General features: G+C 32.4%; 3 long non-coding RNA genes across 14 annotated transcripts; 1 reads left to right on the top strand and 2 right to left on the bottom strand.

The window, feature by feature from the left end:
• Positions 1 to 3,440: 3,440 nt before the first annotated feature.
• LOC135798998 (uncharacterized) lies at positions 3,441 to 11,970 on the top strand. Of its 11 annotated transcripts, XR_010549853.1 has the most exons (19): positions 3,803 to 4,059; positions 4,176 to 4,264; positions 4,377 to 4,428; positions 4,541 to 4,592; positions 4,705 to 4,756; positions 4,869 to 4,920; positions 5,033 to 5,084; positions 5,197 to 5,248; positions 5,361 to 5,412; positions 5,525 to 5,576; positions 5,689 to 5,740; positions 5,853 to 5,904; positions 6,016 to 6,067; positions 6,180 to 6,231; positions 6,343 to 6,394; positions 6,507 to 6,558; positions 6,671 to 6,722; positions 11,680 to 11,731; positions 11,844 to 11,970. It is a non-coding gene; the product is annotated as an uncharacterized lncRNA (long non-coding RNA). The 11 variants fall into 11 exon arrangements; XR_010549854.1 differs by lacking the exons at positions 3,803 to 4,059; positions 11,680 to 11,731; positions 11,844 to 11,970 and adding exons at positions 3,441 to 3,656; positions 7,139 to 7,265; XR_010549855.1 differs by lacking the exon at positions 6,507 to 6,558 and having other exon boundaries at positions 3,802 to 4,059.
• On the bottom strand, positions 8,597 to 9,598 carry LOC135799171 (uncharacterized). Its single transcript, XR_010549913.1, has 2 exons — positions 8,919 to 9,598; positions 8,597 to 8,855 (listed from the first exon to the last, which is right to left on the bottom strand). It is a non-coding gene; the product is annotated as an uncharacterized lncRNA (long non-coding RNA).
• A 1,183-nt stretch (positions 11,971 to 13,153) lies between the features above and the next one.
• Positions 13,154 to 19,258, bottom strand: LOC135798712 (uncharacterized). Of its 2 annotated transcripts, none has more exons than XR_010549773.1 (5): positions 18,889 to 19,258; positions 18,760 to 18,798; positions 13,686 to 13,761; positions 13,474 to 13,625; positions 13,154 to 13,405 (listed from the first exon to the last, which is right to left on the bottom strand). It is a non-coding gene; the product is annotated as an uncharacterized lncRNA (long non-coding RNA). The 2 variants fall into 2 exon arrangements; XR_010549772.1 differs by having other exon boundaries at positions 18,932 to 19,256.
• Positions 19,259 to 20,131: the final 873 nt, after the last annotated feature.

Genomic DNA, 20,131 nt, shown 5'->3' with positions numbered 1-20,131 from the left:
AAACTCTATTGTGACATTTAATTAAAGTAAATTAAAAACGGTGGCAAGTTTTGTGGTTTGGATTTTTGCCTAAATTGGATACGCGTTGGTGTGCGAAGATATCTTCGTATCTTCGCCGAGTGATCTCGCTCATTAAACGTTTAAACCGCGCGCCGCGTCCGTAAACGTAAACGTAAAGTGGAAAGGCTTTACACTTCAAGCTTCAGGCTTTCGGCTCTCGGCTGATAAGCTCGACGATAATAGGCAACCGAACGTACCGCGCCTGGCACGGGCAAAGCGCTGCGGGTTGCTCGTTTTGCTCGGCATTCAGCTGGGATTGTAAAGTTGAAATTGGTTTAGTTGTGCTGGCGTTGCCTAGGCGCTGAGCAAAGATGGTGCGAAAACGAGAGATTACTGCTTTTCATCCCGGCGCCCAGACCATTCCAGTCACAGTGCGAAGGGAGGGCGTGGGATGAGTGCGCCCGCTTCGGCACGAGATTAGCGCCAGTCGCGGAACTGTCGAAGTGGAACGCGCGCCGCCCCTGCGTCTGGTCGCATCCCGATAGAAGTCTCTGGAGAGTCGCTTTGTGCTCATCTAAATCACTCATTAAAATTGTCTGGCGACACCATTCGCTCACTTTTTTATGATCATTTTCTTCAATCTTTCAATCAGAATATGTAATGACCAAATAAATAAAGTGCAAACACACTTATTCCATTTTTTTTATATGTGACCAGCGACACAGAGTTCCTTTCATCGATTTAATTAAGTCATAATGTTTTAATGTATATTTTACGCACGCATTGCATGCACAGCCAGATGATTGCACACAAATTAAAAAAATTCATGCTAATTTATTCAAGTTTGAATACTTTAATCTCTAGTGTTTCTTTGAGGTCAATTATGATTAAGGTTTTACGGTTTTATACCGAAATCTAGAAGGTTGTGGAAAACATTATTTTATTCAATAAACTAGGACGTACTAGACGCATTAGAGAGCGATTAAATATTTATTTGTAATCAATAGCGTTTTTTTCATGTTTTAATATTTTAGAATTTTGAGCGTTGTTATCGTTTTAATTTCAGCAGGTGCAAACAAAAGCAATAAGAAGTAGGATGTCATCTGGGCCATTAGTATATTAGGGTTTATAGTAATTTTTATATGTAATATCAATTCAGTGGAAATACGTCGTAAATAGCCGCCCCCTATGGTTGGCTCAAACAAATGATCAAAATAATTCCGCTAAAATACAATGTGTAAACCAGGGAATGCGCAGCTACACCAATTCAAAATGTTACTTCACGTTAGGCAACTTTAACAGCACAAAACCAGCACAAAAATTGGTGAACCGAAAATTATACCATTTATTTCCGAAGTTACTGATTTACCCTACAAAGTAATAAAATTTTAATGCTGGCCAATATTTTCAATTAAATATTATATTATTTCACAATTTAAAAACAAGTTTATTTTGTTTCAATCTTTGCTTGTATGAACTTGTTAGCGCTGGTTGGTATCATCTTCGATGTACCGGTTATCAATTGTTTATCTTTTTAGTCGGTCGAGCGTTTAGTTGTGGTGCGGCATGCGTTTTGTTTTGTTCATCAGTCCATCTATACAGTGGCGGATTATGCTTCAGTGGGGCCCTAGGCGCAAATCAAGTTTGGGGCCCCTAAATCCGAAAATTTTCAAAACGGTTATTAGCCCAGTAAAATTAATAGTTTTAGCGTACGGGCGCCGCAAAGTCTACTTCAACATTCGTTTGTGCCAAAACTCCACACCACCATGAGGTAGAGTACGTGGCGCGTTTTTTTTATCGTGGTATCCCCAGCTGGCCTAATCCACAAGCACAATTCCAAAATTTAATGGATTATCTTCCGATTCGCTCTTCGCGATGGACTGCGTTAATTGTTTTCAGAACCGATCGAAATATCACAGGTAAAATTTTCTGCCATACTATCCGCGATGGGATTATCGTTTTCAATGCTATCTTGGTTCTCGAGTTCATCGTACGTGTGCTCAAAAACGGTGATCGTATTTAAATACAAATTACTAATTTACTTTTCTTGCCTTCTCTTGGGCAAAGATTTCAATAATTTTGTCGTACTCTAGTTTTTAAAAATATGTATCATTTTCTATAAACATTAATGCGAATTCATTTAAGTGCTCTTGAGAAAGACTATTGCGCAGATAGTTTTTGACTCGCTTTAAAACTGAAAATGTCCTTTCTCCACTTGCATTAGAAACGGGCAAGGTCAAAAAATTTGCAGTATTGTGTGAATATTTGGAAAAGTTGATTTTAGACCATAACTTAATGTTGCATATATTTCATGGGGATCTCTAATATTTTCTTCTTGTATGTATTTTAGAAAATGAGTTAACTCATCAGTGAAATATTCTGGCTCAATATCTTTTCATAGTTAGACAATAATCGCTCTACACAATTATTAGTCTCAACACGGCTTAATTTTAAATCAAAGAAAATTTTAAAATCGTTAAGAACATTGATATAGACATCGCCCCTTCGAGTAATTTCTGATGTTAATACATCACATACAATATAAAAATGTTGACAATAAAAATTTCTTGACAAAAATCATTTTTGTTCATTTCATCATATGCGTTTTCTTTGTCTCATCTTTTTATAAGAATAATGAGCTGTTAGGATTTAGCCTCCTCTTCAACAGTTTCGAAATTATTTCTGACCACTGTTATAAATTCGTATAATGATTTTAATAAACTAACACTATTAAGAATATTTGTCTTTGGTTGCTGTAAGTATTTGCTGGTAATTTCGATTCTCTGTAGGAGTTTGTTCCAGAAAATTGTTAACAGTGCCGTCTCAAATTGATCGAACTCTTTTGAACTCAGTTTTTTTTAATCCAACTACCACCCCAAAAATCTAGATAAAAATTGTAGGAGGATAAACGTTGGTACAACGTGTTCCGCAGATGTAAAAATGATAGAAAGACGAAATAATTAATATTCCAAAAAGAGAGTTACCCGCTATTTTACAACCTCAATGGAATATTCCTCAACTCATCTCCTCCACAGATGTTCGAAATTTTAAAAAATTGGCAATATACTACTCGCATTATAGCTACAACTTTCTAATGCAATATTCAAGAAAAAGTCACAAAAATTCGTGGCAGAAAACATCCAAATTTTATTTTAAACAGTTTGCCATAAAGAAATAAAATCGGAGATAAAAGTTTTAAGTCAGCTATATATCCGTGACGGTTGCTTTGCGGACACGTGTGAAATGCCGTTTTGGGCGCCAAGTGAAAACCAATATGCTATTCATAAAGGCTGAGGTCAAAACCAACTGATGAAGTATTTGTGGAATTACTATGTCTATATGGGACATATAAGTGCCAGGGGCCCCTCAGGCAGCCGGGGCCCTAGGCGCGCGCCTAGTGCGCCTAGGCCGTAATCCGCCACTGCATCTATATAGATACTCTTCGCGTTTCTTAATAATTTTTCTTGGTTAACATTTAATAATAAGTGATTGTGGTGTAGAGTTAATTGATTTATATTCTGTGGAACTCAAAGGCAAATTATTATTTTTTTAGGTTTAACGTTTTAACGAGACGAGCCGGATATCTTGGACCAGCTGTGAACTTCATGCTTCTTCAACGATTTCAATGATTCTATTAAATTTTGACAGGCCCAGAGGTATTTATTTATTTTTATTTTGTAAGGTGTGGTGTTACAATTATAACACTGTAACACTGAAATGGAAATAAGTATAAGTTGTTTACTGACATTAACGTGTTTTATCAAGTGTAAAATACGCTTTACAGACAACATGTGTGTTAACTAAGCCTCGGTGTAGGTTGACACAATCGACCGTGCAATCGACACAATAATACATAAAATATAATACATAAAACATAAATATATAAAGTTTTACATTTGTCTTTATTAAATTAATTTAATAACTTATATAATTATTTATTTCAATTTTACGATGTGTAGGTTATCACTGTAGCACTTAAATGGAAATAAGTGGTATTTTACTGTCCTACATACATATAACCTTTACAAGAATGTTTGTGTTGAATGAGCCTTAGAAGAGGTAAATAAGAAATACAACTTAAACTACCCCAAGAACACTCCTAAACTTCAGCAATACTTCGTTTTTGTATTACTTCTGGCTCGTTGTTATACTAATGAAGTTTGTTTTCACCTCAGGTGGATGTGGAAGCGGGTCATCAATCTGCACTTATAGGGATTTTACACCTAAGTCTGACATCGTAGAAGGACCATTCTTGTATCAGATTGTAAGTATTTAATTTCTTTATCATTTTCTTAGATAACTTTTGTGATTATTTCAAAAATTGACCCCCAAAATTGCATTTTTATGATCGAAGGACAAATGTTTGCTTGTTTTAGGGATTTTGCACCTGAGACTGACATTGTAGAAGGACCATTCTTGCATCAGATTGTAAGTATTTAACTTCTTTATCATTTTCACACATAACTTTTGTAATTATCTCACAAATTAACCCCCAAAATTGCATTTTTATGTTCGAAGGACTAATTTTTGCTTGTTTTAGGGATTTTGCACCTGAGCCTGACATCGTAGAAGGACCATTCTTCTATCAGATTGTAAGTATTTCATTTCTTTATCATTTTCCCAAATAACTTTTGTAATTTTCTCACAAATTAACCTCCAAAATTGCTTTTTTATGTTCGAAGGACTAATTTTTGCTTGTTTTAGGGATTTTGAACCTGAGCCTGACATCGTAGAAGGACCATTCTTGCATCAGATTGTAAGTATTTAAATTTTTTGTCATATTCACACATAACTTTTGTAATTGTCTCACAAATTAACCCCCTAAATTGCATTTTTATGTTCGAATGACTAATTTTTGCTTGTTTTAGGGATTTTGCACCTGAGTCTGACATCGTAGAAGTACCATTCTTGTATCAGATTGTAAGTATTTAATTTCTTTATCATTTTCCCAAATAAATTTTGTAATTATCTTACAAATTAACCCCTATAATAGCATTTTTATGTTCGAAGGACTAATTTTTGCTTGTTTTAGGGATTTTGCACCTGAGTCTGACATCGTAGAAGGACCATTCTGGTATCAGATTGTAAGTAATTAATTCCTTTATCATTTTCCTAAATAACTTTTATGATTATCGTATAAATTGACCCCCAAAATTGCATTTTTATGTTCGAAGGACTAATTTTTGTTTGTTTTAGGGATTTTGCACCTGAGTTTGACATCGTAGAAGGACCATTCTTGTATCAGATTGTAAGTATTTAATTTCTTTATCATTTTCCCAAATAAATTTTGTAATTATCTCACAAATTAACCCCTAAAATTGCATTTTTATGTTCGAAGGACTAATTTTTGCTTGTTTTAGGGATTTTGCACCTGAGTCTGATATCGTAGAAGGACCATTCTTGTATAAGATTGTAAGTATTTAATTTCTTTATCATTTTCCCAAATAAATTTTGTAATTATCTCACAATTTAACCCCTAAAATTGCATTTTTATGTTCGAAGGACTAATTTTTGCTTGTTTTAGGAATTTTGCACCTGAGTCTGATATCGTAGAAGGACCATTCTTGGATCAGATTGTAAGTATTTAATTTCTTTATCATTTTCAAACATAACTTTTGTAATTATCTCACAAATTAACCCCCAAAATTGCATTTTTATGTTTAAAGGACTAATTTTTGCTTGTTTTAGGGATTTTGCACCTAAGTCTGATATCGTAGAAGGTCCATTCTTGGATCAGATTGTAAGTATTTAATTTCTTTATCATTTTCCCAAATAAATTTTGTAATTATCTCACAATTTAACCCCTAAAATTGCATTTTTATGTTCGAAGGACTAATTTTTGCTTGTTTTAGGGATTTTGCACCTGAGTTTGACATCGTAGAAGGACCATTCTTGTATCAGATTGTAAGTATTTAATTTCTTTATCATTTCCCAAATAAATTTTGTAATTATCTCACAAATTAACCCCTAAAATAGCATTTTTATGTTCGAAGGACTAATTTTTGCTTGTTTTAGGGATTTTGCACCTGAGTCTGATATCGTAGAAGGACCATTCTTGTATAAGATTGTAAGTATTTAATTTCTTTATCATTTTCCCAAATAAATTTTGTAATTATCTCACAATTTAACCCCTAAAATTGCATTTTTATGTTCGAAGGACTAATTTTTGCTTGTTTTAGGGATTTTGCACCTGAGTCTGATATTGTAGAAGGACCATTCTTGGATCAGATTGTAAGTATTTAATTTCTTTATCATTTTCACACATAACTTTTGTAATTATCTCACAAATTAACCCCCAAATTGCATTTTTATGTTTAAAGGACTAATTTTTGCTTGTTTTAGGGATTTTGCACCTAAATCTGATATCGTAGAAGGACCATTCTTGCATCAGGTTGTAAGTATTTAATTTCTTTATCATTTTCAAACATAACTTTTGTAATTGTCTCACAAATTAACCCCCAAAATTGCATTTTTATGTTCGAAGGACTAATTTTTGCTTGTTTTAGGGATTTTGCACCTAAGTCTGACATCGTAGAAGGACCAATCTTGCATCAGATTGTAAGTACTTAATTTCTTTATCATTTTCAAACATAACTTTTGTAATTATCTCACAAATTAACCCCCAAAATTGCATTTTTATGTTTAAAGGACTAATTTTTGCTTGTTTTAGGGATTTTGCACCTAAATCTGATATCGTAGAAGGACCATTCTTGCATCAGGTTGTAAGTATTTAATTTCTTTATCATTTTCAAACATAACTTTTGTAATTGTCTCACAAATTAACCCCCAAAATTGCATTTTTATGTTTGAAGGACTAATTTTTGCCATTTTTCTGAGTCTGACATCGTAGAATGACCATTCTTGCATCAGATTGTAAGTATTTAATTTCTTTATCGATTTCATAACTAATTTTTGGGATTAGCTCATGAATTAGTGACTAAAATTGCATTTTTTGTTGCAAAGGACAACTTTTGCTTGTTTTTGTTCTGCACCTGAGGTCGACATCGTAGCAGAACCATTCTTGCATCATTGTAAGTATTGAATTTCTTTATCATTTTCCTAAATAACTTTTGTGATTATCTCACAAATTTCAAAATTGCATTTTTATGTTTGAAGGACTAATTTTTGCTTGTTTTAGGGATTTTGCACCTGAGTCTGACATCATAGAAGGACCATTCTTGCATTTCATTGTAAATATTAAATTTCTTTATTATTATTTTAAATAACTTTTGTGATTATTACATAAATTGACTACCAAAAATGTATGCGTGTGTGTTTTCTTTAATAAAGAATATTTTTTAAGTTTTTCTGATTATAATTATTCCTGTTATTTCAACCCGATCACATATTTACCGATTACTTAAATCATTTATTATGAAAAGTGCATGCTAGCGCCCTCTATTTATTGGAAACTACAACAATTTCAAATATAAACTTCGGCTCATCGCCACTAGAGGCAGCACATTACTAGTTGCCGCGAAAACTTTATCAGCCTCCTCAACTTTCTGCGTTCCTAATATTCAATCTTTATTTTGTCGACTCTCAGAGGCAAAATGACACAAAATTTGGACTCGAAACAGTCGAAACTCAGGTTTTGGTATTCGGATCGCAGAAAGCGAGAGGAGGTAAATGAAGGAGGCGGTAACTAGTATTGGCGGGTAAAATTAATGTTTAAAAATCTTTATTCAGCAAATGCAGCGTATTTTGGACCTTTTAAATACGGCTAATTGCAAATAGGGCCATAACGGTTGATGCTAGCAAAAGAAATTACTAAAATAATTGTAGAATTAAATTGTCTATCAGAATTCGAAACCAGAATTTAAAAATTCTAATTTTTAATTTTCAACATTTCTAATTAGAAGATTAAATCGTAATTATCTCGACAACTATATGAGCTAGAAGAAAAATAACTTCATATTCTTGATCCTTGAAAAATTCTGTACAGGATGGATTCCTTATTGAAAAATGATAAAAATGGCACAAAAAATTTTTAAGAAAAAGATTTTGTTATAAAAAAGGCAAAAGATTTCTCTTTTTTATGTTGAAAATTAAATGTTGGAATTTTTAAATTTTGTTTTCGGTTTATGATACAAAATTTAATTCTACATCGATTATTTTAGTAACTTTTTTTGCTAACGTTAACCGTTTAGGCCCTATTTGCAATTTTAATGAATACAGCATTCGACATAAAAAAGTGAAATCTTTTGCCTTTTTTGTGATGAAAACTTTTTCGAGGCATCTTCGAACGAAAATAATTTTAACAAAATAGTTCGGCCCGGTTCTTCGAGGCAAACTAATTTAACTAAATTACTTTAGCCCTGCTCTTCGATCAAAAAATAGGAAATAACTTTTAAAAGTCGTTTTGAAAGGGCATTTTAGGACACTTTTAATGACATAACTTAAAAATTTGAATATTTCAACGCTGATTTTGGATTCTGAAAGTGCATTTAATATAGAATCATAAAGTTTAAGGGAACTTCCAGTTGCAATAGTTCCTGAAGGCCCTTTAAAGGGTTTCAAGGAATGAAAACCAAATTTTCAACCTGAAATTGACATAAAGGGGTAACATTTTAAATACAAAATAAAACAAAAGTGATTAATAATATAAATTATATTCATATTCATACATCAAGTCATATTAATTACTTCAATCCACAAAAGGACCAATAAATTAATTTTAACATATATATGCAAGTATAATTTGTATGTTAATAATATAAATAACAATAACAATCAAAATGTTCCCAGTATTTCATCAACCCCTTGTTCACGTTGGCTTCGATGTGCAGCTGGACATAAAACCACCCTTTGCCGTTCCCAGTTCCAAACTATTTCATTTGTTAGCCATGGCACAACTGTAACAAAAGCAATTTTTAACACAATTTGTAAAATTTATGATCACAATATTATAAACTTACTACTGCTTGAAATAAACACTATTTCCTAAACTATTCAGTAAGACGAAAGATGGTAGTCCCATTGGTACTCGATGAACATCATCTTGACTTATGCTGTACAGAATCCAAAGAAACCTAATAGAATCAAACGATTTGATAGCTTGTAAATAAAATGTTAGCAAACAAGTTTGTATGTATCGGTGCAACATCCATCGGTGTGACCAAATTCGCGATCACCAGCATTTATACGTTCGCCAGGACGTAGGAAATTGATGCTACAAACGCATGGTACGTTTGTAAATATCACTTAATAACAAATGTACCCGGTTTACCAAGTTCCTACGTATGTTTAATCACTAGCACAATAGTAAACACGTTTGTTTCCAGTTAATCCGTAAATTTACACATCAATTATTTAGAAACTTGAATTATTCTGACGACGAAGCCTCGTGGCGACACGTCTCGCGGCCAACTGTTCTGTACCCACCACCTGACGACCAGTCAAGGCTAAGCACCTAAACAGTGTAGAAGATTGAATAATTGCTCAGCTTTCTTGCATTTGAATGCAAATATGCCTTCGCCAGTGGCACAGCGTCTTCCACACTCAAAACTGAAGATTTTACTATCAAATCCATACTTTCGCCGGTTTCTGAGTGACCATGTTGTGGGTTCTTTGGTAGAAACTCAACCCAACATACAGCTCTTTATACCTGGTATTACATATATTCAATATTGTTGCAAAATTATTAAAACAACTATAATCTTTATTTATATTTATCAAAAATAACATAAAACGTTTAAAATCATGAGTTAGCACAAATTCTAGTCAAATATTTACTTGTTATGATAAAATTATAATTTTGTTCCCAATGAATGATTTATACACTCAGTTTAATTCCAAGGTCAAATCTAGTAAAAAAGTTTTTAAAATCAAGAACCTGGAGGAGTGAGAAATTAAGAATTTGCAGTTATAATGTAGGCAACCCAACATACAGCTCTTTATACCTGGTATTACATATATTCAATATTGTTGCAATATTATTAAAACAACTATAAACTTTATTTATATTTATCAAAAATAACATAAAACGTTTAAAATCATGAGTTAGCACAAATTCTAGTCAAATATTTACTTGTTATGATACAATTATAATTTTGTTCCCAATGAATGATTTATACATCCAGTTTAATTCCAAGGTCAAATCTAGTAAAAAACTTTTTTAAATCAAGAACCTTGAAATTAAACTGGGTGTATAAATCATTCATTGGGAACAAAATTATAATTTTATTATAACAAGTAAATATTTGACTCGAAATTGTGCGAACTCGTCGTTATAAACGTTTTATGTTATTTTTGGTAAGTTTAAATAAATATTATAGTTGTTTTAATAATATTGCAACAATATTGAATATATGTAGTGCCTGGTGTAAAAACGAAACATGTTAACTCAACATATAAAAATTGTAAATCCAATATTCACGTAAAGTTTATAAATAAATATTTCATAATATACAATGGATTACGTATTCACAAATGAAAGTAATAATATCAAGAAATTTTGTTTCAGCCAATTGCATCTTCCGATATTTTTTTATTCAAAAAATTAAATATTCTCTACGTATTATAATAATATCATATAATTCGTTTTGGTAGTTTGTCTCCTCTCATCGCATTACTAAAAAATAATACACAATCTTCTTAAAACTACAGGTTGTTTGTTCAATGTTTCAATCCACTCATACAAAACTTCAACTCGTTTTACCATAATTATCAAATATCTTTGGTTTGTGCACAACGTTTCTTTTGCTCAAAATACAACATGATATAAACTTAATTACGTCTTAAAACTATGTCATAGAACCATAGATGATTAAAATGATTGATAAAAACGTATACGCAATAGAATATTTAAGATTAAAATACAATTTGTCATTGAAAAATAATTCATAATGATCATAGAGAATTCATAGATATAACAACAGATCAATATGACTCACATGATATAACACTAATATAAAATATGTTTTCTCAATCTTATTCCTTTCGATACTTTGGCATATGTTTTTGTTTGGTTTCTCATACACACTTTACTTTCACTTATGCTAATATTGGGGTGGTAATGCTATAATGTTCGTAATGTTCATCCTGATTGTGTGATGTGATGTTACAAATTGTTTCAATATTTACATGCATTTTGCCCAGGCTTTTATGAAGTTATCTGCGAATCGCAATAGCAACTCGTCACTAATTTGAGTTTGGGGTGGTGATAATTGTTTCCAAAAACACTAGAGTACTAATCAACTTCTCTGATAAATACTAGAATAAAATGTTGTTTAAAAATGTTGTTTAAAGATGTTTGCAATCAAATGTAAATTTAAACGTTTTGAGCACTTATTTTGGAAGATATAACAAATGTTTGTAAATTATTGAAACAAAAAAGTAGATAACTCTTGTTTGAAGCATATTTTGTCTTTAAAATAACAATTTACATAAAATTATAAGTATTTAAGTATTTAATTTCTTTATCATTTTCACACATAACTTTTGTAATTATCTCACAAGTTAATCCCGAAAATTGTATTTTTATGTTCGAAGGACTAATTTTAGCTTGTTTTAGGGATTTTGCACCTGAGTCTGACATCATAGAAGAACCATTCTTGCATCAGATTGTAAGTATTTAATTTCTTTATCATTTTCACACATAACTTTTGTAATTATCTCACAAATTAACCCTGAAAATTGCATTTTTATGTTCGAAGGACTAATTTTTGTTTGTTTTAGGGATTTTGCGCCTGAGTCTGACATCGTAGAAGAACCATTCGTGCATCAGATTGTAAGTATTTAATTTCTTTATCATTTTCCCAAATAACTTTTGTAATTATCTCACAAATTAACCCCCAAAATTGCATTTTTATGTTCGAAGGACTAATTTTTGCTTGTTTTAGGGATTTTGCGCCTGAGTCTGACATCGTAAAAGGACCTTTCTTGCATTTTATTGTAAATATTAAATTTCTTTATTATTATCTAAAATAACTTTTGTGATTATTACATAAATTGACTACCAAAAATGTATGCTTGTGTGTTTTCTTTAATAAAAAATATTTTTTAAGTTTTTTTGATTATAATTATTGCTGTTATTTCAACCCGATCACATATTTACCGATTCCTTAAATCACTTATTATGAAAAGTGCATGCTAGCGCCCTCTATTTATTGGAAACTACAACAATTTCAAATATAAACTTCGGCTCGTCGCCACTAGAGGCAGCACATTACTAGTTGCCGCGAAAACTTTATCAGCCTCCTCAACTTTCTGCGATCCTAATATTCAATCTTTATTTTGTCGACTCTCAAAATTTGGACTCGAAACAGTCGAAACTCAGGTTTTGTTATTCGGATCGCAGAAAGCGAGAGGAGGTAAATGAAGGAGGCGGTAACTAGTAATGGCGGGTAAAATTAATGTTTAAAAATCTTTTTTCAGCAAGTGCAACTTCTGTAAGCTAAACAAAAAGGGATAGAGAAAAAAGAACTACATATTCTTGATCCTCGAAGTATTCTGGACAAAATGGCATCCTTATTGAAAAACAACAAAAATGGCACAAAAAATTTTTTAAGAAAAGATTTTGTTATAAAAAATGCAAAAGATTTATCTTTTTTATGTAGAAAATTAAAAGTTGGAATTTTGAAATTCTGTTTGAGGCTGCTGATACATAGTTTAATTCTACATCGATTATTTTAGTAAAGTTTTTTGCTAGCAATAACCGTTTAGGCCTTATTTGCAATTATAATAAAACACGTGTATCCCGTCGGAATAGTCTAATTTATGAAGATTAAATGGTAATTTTCTCGATAACTAGAAGGGCTAGAAAAAAAAGAACCACATATTCCTGATCCTTGAAGAATTCTGGACAAGATGGCATCCTTATTAAAAAACAACAAAAATGGCACAAAAAATTTTGTCGAGAAATTCCAGTGAAATTATACACAAAATTCTTTTGAATATTAGGATCGCAGAAAGTGCAGTAGGCAGATAATTTCTAATAGCGGCGTAGTTTAGTTACTCATGGATAGATGACACTAGTGATACCGTTTTTAAATTAATATTGATACAATATAAAATTGATTTTGAACTATTTCCCATATCTACCAGTGTCATTTCCATTAAAGTTGAAGGGATTTATGGATTAATTAAAGGAGTAACGATGTTGCGAGTTATATTCTCCGTTTGGGACAAATAAAACAATAAAAACTTATAGTTAAAAATATTAAACTACAATTTTATTCATACATGTAGAATCACAAACTCAATTTCTCAATATATACAGCATTTTTAACAATACATGCATGAAAACAGGATAATAATATGCAATTATTTAATGCTCTTTTTATACCTTTTAACAAAATAAACAAAAATGATATCAGTATCAGCTTCAAAATGTTGTAAATTCATTCAATCGTATTTGGGATCATTATCAACACCGGCAATCCAATCTTCAATTTCTGGGACACTATAAATCAGAATGAATAACAGAATAGTAAAATATAAAATATTATAAATTGCCAAAATATTACATACGTTCTTGGAACTCAAGTCCAGTTGACAGATCCATCTTCAGTAATCAAAACATCATCCTCAATACGCACTCCACCAGTACCACGGAACCTCTCCAGTTGGTACTTATTGATAAACTTGATCATCTCAGGATTAGCCAATGCTTCATCCAACAACTGGAAAATATTTAAGTAAATGAAATATACATATACATAAATTAAATTAATTTTACTTACAGGATCCATAAAGAAAATAGAAGTGACTCCCATTCAAGGCACCGTACGAAGGTAGCGGTAGAAGGTACGGCATATACTGTAAAAAACAAAACAGTTAAAACAACTTGCATAAGTATGCACACAAAACACGATTAAATATCACCACTTTTGTTCAATAATGTACATTAAACGCAGAAATAGTAAATAACATTACTATAGTTGCTAATTACGATTAAATAGTCAACTGTGCAATTTTTTTTACATTTGACACTACATATATGCGATCAAAACTATACTAAAATGTGCTGTATGTGGCAAATGGCAATGGCGTGAGAAGATGACAAGGACAAACAAGGAAAATCATTTTCTCGCAACCAATTTCAATACAGGGAGATACAAAATTAAATTCTGCATCAGGGAAATTTATTCCGAACTTTTCGTGACACTGCGTTCGCGTGTTATTCAGAAAAACTACAATTTCTAATGCAACGAGTAATACGGCGCACACACACAACTTTCAGTATAAAATGCGCCACAGAATTTTCTGGCAATAAATTTCAATACAGGGAGATACAGAATTAAATTCTGCATCTGGGAAAATTATTTTTATCTTTCTGTAACACCGCGTTCGCGTGTTATTCAGAAACAACTACAATTTCTAACGCAACGAGTAATACGGCTCACACACACAACTTTCAATATAACTCGCGTTGCCGAATTCACTATCAGATAAAAATATAAATTAATTATATTTCCTAGAGTAAAAGGTCGAAAAATGCGGCTAAAAGTGCTAAAAAGTGACATTTTTCAATTTTTGCCAATTTTATTCAAATGCGAATATCTCGCAAACTAAAAGAGATAAATAAGATCTGATCGCAGCGTCTTAATCTGCAGACCAATCTCTGTCAGATAGGTTAGTTAAAACGGAAACCTGAAAGATGAAATTTTAATTCTTAAGAAAAAATTGCCAAGGGGGGGTGCTTGATACTTTTTTTCGACGATTTACAAAAATTCATATCTCTTAAACTAAAAGAGATAGCTACCAACGAATTGTTGATTATGAAAGATTGGAAGATTCTCTATCAGATAAAAATATAAAATAATTATATTTCCTACAGTAAAAGGTCGAAAAACGCGACTAAAAGTGCTAAAAAGTGACATTTTGCAATTTTTGCCCATTTTATTCAATCGCGAATATCTCGTAAACTAAAAGAGATAAATAAGATCTGATCGCAGCGTCTTAATCTACGGACCAATCTCTATCAGATAGGATAGTTAAAAGGGAAATCTGAGAGATGAAATTTTAAGTCTTAAGAAAAATTGCCAAGGGGGTGCTTGATACTTTTTTCGACGATTTTCAAAATTCATATCTCTTAAACTAAAAGAGATAGCTACCAACGAATTGTTGATTATGAAAGATTGGAAGATTCTCTATCAGATAAAAATATAAAATAATTATATTTCCTACAGTAAAAGGTCGAAAAACGCGACTAAAAGTGCTAAAAAGTGACATTTTGCAATTTTTGCCCATTTTATTCAATCGCGAATATCTCGTAAACTAAAAGAGATAAATAAGATCTGATCGCAGCGTCTTAATCTACGGACCAATCTCTATCAGATAGGATAGTTAAAAGGAAATCTGAGAGATGAAATTTTAAGTCTTAAGAAAAAATTGCCAAGGGGGGGTGCTTGATACTTTTTTTCGACGATTTTCAAAAATTCATATCTCTTAAACTAAAAGAGATAGCTACCAACGAATTGTTGATTATGAAAGATTGGAAGATTCTCTATCAGATAAAAATATAAAATAATTATATTTCCTACAGTAAAAGGTCGAAAAACGCGACTAAAAGTGCTAAAAAGTGACATTTTGCAATTTTTGCCCATTTTATTCAATCGCGAATATCTCGTAAACTAAAAGAGATAAATAAGATCTGATCGCAGCGTCTTAATCTACGGACCAATCTCTATCAGATAGGATAGTTAAAAGGGAAATCTGAGAGATGAAATTTTAAGTCTTAAGAAAAAATTGCCAAGGGGGGGTGCTTGATACTTTTTTTCGACGATTTTCAAAAATTCATATCTCTTAAACTAAAAGAGATAGCTACCAACGAATTGTTGATTATGAAAGATTGGAAGATTCTCTATCAGATAAAAATATAAAATAATTATATTTCCTACAGTAAAAGGTCGAAAAACGCGACTAAAAGTGCTAAAAAGTGACATTTTGCAATTTTTGCCCATTTTATTCAATCGCGAATATCTCGTAAACTAAAAGAGATAAATAAGATCTGATCGCAGCGTCTTAATCTACGGACCAATCTCTATCAGATAGGATAGTTAAAAGGGAAATCTGAGAGATGAAATTTTAAGTCTTAAGAAAAAATTGCCAAGGGGGGGTGCTTGATACTTTTTTTCGACGATTTTCAAAAATTCATATCTCTTAAACTAAAAGAGATAGCTACCAACGAATTGTTGATTATGAAAGATTGGAAGATTCTCTATCAGATAAAAATATAAAATAATTATATTTCCTACAGTAAAAGGTCGAAAAACGCGACTAAAAGTGCTAAAAAGTGACATTTTGCAATTTTTGCCCATTTTATTCAATCGCGAATATCTCGTAAACTAAAAGAGATAAATAAGATCTGATCGCAGCGTCTTAATCTACGGACCAATCTCTATCAGATAGGATAGTTAAAAGGAAATCTGAGAGATGAAATTTTAAGTCTTAAGAAAAAATTGCCAAGGGGGGGTGCTTGATACTTTTTTTCGACGATTTTCAAAAATTCATATCTCTTAAACTAAAAGAGATAGCTACCAACGAATTGTTGATTATGAAAGATTGGAAGATTCTCTATCAGATAAAAATATAAAATAATTATATTTCCTACAGTAAAAGGTCGAAAAACGCGACTAAAAGTGCTAAAAAGTGACATTTTGCAATTTTTGCCCATTTTATTCAATCGCGAATATCTCGTAAACTAAAAGAGATAAATAAGATCTGATCGCAGCGTCTTAATCTACGGACCAATCTCTATCAGATAGGATAGTTAAAAGGAAATCTGAGAGATGAAATTTTAAGTCTTAAGAAAAAATTGCCAAGGGGGGGTGCTTGATACTTTTTTTCGACGATTTTCAAAAATTCATATCTCTTAAACTAAAAGAGATAGCTACCAACGAATTGTTGATTATGAAAGATTGGAAGATTCTCTATCAGATAAAAATATAAAATAATTATATTTCCTACAGTAAAAGGTCGAAAAACGCGACTAAAAGTGCTAAAAAGTGACATTTTGCAATTTTTGCCCATTTTATTCAATCGCGAATATCTCGTAAACTAAAAGAGATAAATAAGATCTGATCGCAGCGTCTTAATCTACGGACCAATCTCTATCAGATAGGATAGTTAAAAGGGAAATCTGAGAGATGAAATTTTAAGTCTTAAGAAAAAATTGCCAAGGGGGGGTGCTTGATACTTTTTTTCGACGATTTTCAAAAATTCATATCTCTTAAACTAAAAGAGATAGCTACCAACGAATTGTTGATTATGAAAGATTGGAAGATTCTCTATCAGATAAAAATATAAAATAATTATATTTCCTACAGTAAAAGGTCGAAAAACGCGACTAAAAGTGCTAAAAAGTGACATTTTGCAATTTTTGCCCATTTTATTCAATCGCGAATATCTCGTAAACTAAAAGAGATAAATAAGATCTGATCGCAGCGTCTTAATCTACGGACCAATCTCTATCAGATAGGATAGTTAAAAGGGAAATCTGAGAGATGAAATTTTAAGTCTTAAGAAAAAATTGCCAAGGGGGGGTGCTTGATACTTTTTTTCGACGATTTTCAAAAATTCCTATCTCCTAAACTAAAAGAGATAGCTGCCAACGAATTGTTGATTATGAAAGATTGGAAGATTCTCTATCAGATTAAAATATAAAATAATTATATTTCCTACAGTAAAAGGTCGAAAAACGCGACTAAAAGTGCTAAAAAGTGACATTTTGCAATTTTTGCCCATTTTATTCAATCGCGAATATCTCGTAAACTAAAAGAGATAAATAAGATCTGATCGCAGCGTCTTAATCTACGGACCAATCTCTATCAGATAGGATAGTTAAAAGGGAAATCTGAGAGATGAAATTTTAAGTCTTAAGAAAAAATTGCCAAGGGGGGGTGCTTGATACTTTTTTTCGACGATTTTCAAAAATTCATATCTCTTAAACTAAAAGAGATAGCTACCAACGAATTGTTGATTATGAAAGATTGGAAGATTCTCTATCAGATTAAAATATAAAATAATTATATTTCCTACAGTAAAAGGTCGAAAAACGCGACTAAAAGTGCTAAAAAGTGACATTTTGCAATTTGTGCCCATTTTATTCAATCGCGAATATCTCGTAAACTAAAAGAGATAAATAAGATCTGATCGCAGCGTCTTAATCTACAGACTAATCTCTGTCAGATAGGTTAGTTAAAACGGAAATCTGAGAGATGAAATTTTAATTCTTAAGAAAAAATTGCCAAGGGGGGGTGCTTGATACTTTTTTTCGACGATTTTTGATAATTTATATCTCTTAAACTAAAGGCGATAGTAACCAACAAATTGCTGATTATGAAAAATTGCAAAATTCTCTATCAGATAAAGATATAAAATAATTATATTTCCAACAGTAAAAGGTCAAAAATCCTCACTAAAAGTACTAAAAAGTGACATTTTTCAATTTTTGACAATTTATTTCAATTGGGAATATCTCGTAAACTAAAAGAGACAGACGAGAACGGATTTCAAATTCCTAATCTAATCTAGTTAATCTAAATAAGTTTGGAAAATTCTCTATAGGATAAAACAAGATAATAATTAAAATTCGTAATGGTGTAAAGGTTGTGAAATTGTGTTTAAAAGTGCGCTATCAGAATTCGAAGATACATTTGAACAATTCACAAAGGTTTTCCGCAATATGATCCGTTTTCCATATTACCATTAAGTGAAATATATACGGCCCCCCTAATTCGCGGGCTATTGCAACACGCAGATGAAATGTGATAAAACATTAAACAGAATAATATAACTTAATTATAAACTTACCAATGCAGCGCTCATCGGATTGCAAGGGCACGACAAGTACTGTAATTAGAAGTAAACATATAGTTAAAACAAAAAGATTTCATACAATATGATAATGTTATTATATTCACACATAGGAGAAAAACAAACTTCCTGTGCTGAGAATCGCAATGGTCAGGTAAAAGTAACTCACTCAAGCACGAATATGTTTCCAGTTAATTTAGCGACCGACCACGTCACACAATAATCGACAATAAACCCGCAGCATTGTAATTTGAAATATAAACATCACAAGCAAGCAAAAAAAACATTTAGGGACATTTAACGCACAATTAATTATTAAGGTAACACTGCATATGCATATTACGACTTAGTCGGGTAATGACCGAATAAAACGAAACGCGTTGCGCGAAATACATCTGGATGCGTCAGAGACCGGCACGAAACTGGCTGCAATCCATCAATAGAGCATGCCGAAACTGCGCACGCAAGGATGCGATATTTCACAATAATACTCTGCACCTGCTGCATGAACCCCGCAGGTAAAAAGCAATATATGCGCAAAGCCGGCGTGTCGACGGCACACGACCTTCTGCGCGAATTGCAATAGATGCGCAAAGCCGGCAGCGCGTCGATGGCACACGACCTTGTGCGCGAATTGCAATAGACACGGTACTTGTGATAAGAACTAAACTATAATGTGCCCCATGCGACAGCGCAACGAGAATCTTACGCGTAAAATCTCCCACGGCGAATGCGATAAGAAAGTTGTTTATACGAGTACACAAACGCTGATAATAGAACTGCCTTCAAAACTAATACAATTCTATTTTATAATATTTAGTTAAAGCTAGTGCCATCTTTGAATAGAATTTACGATGCGACAATTCACAATAAGACTATGTACCTACTGCTTGAACCCCGCAGATAAAAGCAATAGATGCGCAAAGCCGGCAGCGCGTGGATGGCACGCGACCTATTGCGCGAATTGCAATAGACGCTGTACCTGCGATAAGAATGAAACAAAAATGAGCGACAGCGCGACGATAGACGAAAATATTACGCGTAGCATAATTTATTTCAATTGCGAATATCTCGAATATCCTGAACGAATCGCAAATTCTTAATCAACATCAAATACTCAATAAAATACGCTACCCTCGTATGGCGCCCTGAATAATAATCACTTCTACCGCTGTCCTAGTACAGTGTCCTGAATACTAGTCACTTCTACCGCTGCCCTTGTACGGTGCCCTGAACACGAGTCACTTCTACCGCTACCCTCATACGGTACCCTGAATACGAGTCACTTCTACCGCTGCCCTTGTACGGTGCCCTGAACACGAGTCACTTCTACCGCTACCCTCATACGGTGCCCTAAATACGAATCACT

Source organism: Atheta coriaria, unplaced genomic scaffold (assembly GCF_025399875.1).
Source record: "Atheta coriaria isolate IRGN ID8LTWV9N9 unplaced genomic scaffold, Caltech_Dcor_3.1 hic_scaffold_9_pilon, whole genome shotgun sequence".
Classification (NCBI taxonomy): Eukaryota; Metazoa; Arthropoda; class Insecta; order Coleoptera; family Staphylinidae; genus Dalotia; species Dalotia coriaria.
Note: the sequence above shows the minus strand (reverse complement) of the source record. Positions and strands in the feature narration are given on the sequence as shown.